The following is a 770-nucleotide window of genomic DNA, read 5'->3' as shown; positions in this document are numbered from 1 at the left end:
CAGAAAGGGCAAGAGAGAGATCTGTTCATCCTGATGTAATTCCCTCCAGTATTCTCAAATATCTTTCTGATAGGCACTCACTTCTGCCTGCTGCAGTCTAGGAGAAACTTCTCATGAAAGAGCACAGTGAGCAGGATCTGTGGCTGGAAACATCAGAAAGTGAAATGACAGGGTGAGTGGACAAGGGGGAATATGGCAAGTGTCCATGTCTGGCATCACACTGCCCAGATTCAAACCAGTCTTCAATGTTTTCTGGTCCATTACCTGGTAAATGTTACAAAAAAGGCTGTTCCTTTTCTCTTCTGTTAAATAATAGCCATGTGTGTTGTTCTTTTCTGGGTGTGCTTGGGCAGGAAATGGAAACAAGTAATGCAAAAATGTGTGATCACATGCTGGGGACTTTAATCATTTCAGTGAAATGAAATATGATAGGATGAGTGTAAAACTGATGTTTCCAAATGGAAACTATCCCTCAATTCACAATAAAAACTTGAAAAAAACGTATGCTCATCATGGAAAGGTCATTTGTTCAAAGTACAAAGGGCAACATTTGTGTAAGGACTAAGTTGAGAAGGGATTAGAAAGTGAGTGGAATGCAATCAGAAACCACAGGATAAAGCAGGATAAGGGTTGTTGCATGGAAGGGATTGTAATCATTGAGATGAAAAAAAATTGTGATTTGTTGAATTGAAAACTGATGATTTTGTCTGTAAACATTCATTCAATTCACAACAAAAGTTTCAGATAAATAAATAAACAAATAACTCTAA

Source organism: Chrysochloris asiatica, unplaced genomic scaffold (genome assembly GCF_000296735.1).
Source record: "Chrysochloris asiatica unplaced genomic scaffold, ChrAsi1.0 scaffold00726, whole genome shotgun sequence".
In the NCBI taxonomy this organism is placed as follows: domain Eukaryota; kingdom Metazoa; phylum Chordata; class Mammalia; order Afrosoricida; family Chrysochloridae; genus Chrysochloris; species Chrysochloris asiatica.
The sequence above is the reverse complement of the archived record's forward strand: the minus strand, read 5'-3'. Positions refer to the sequence as shown.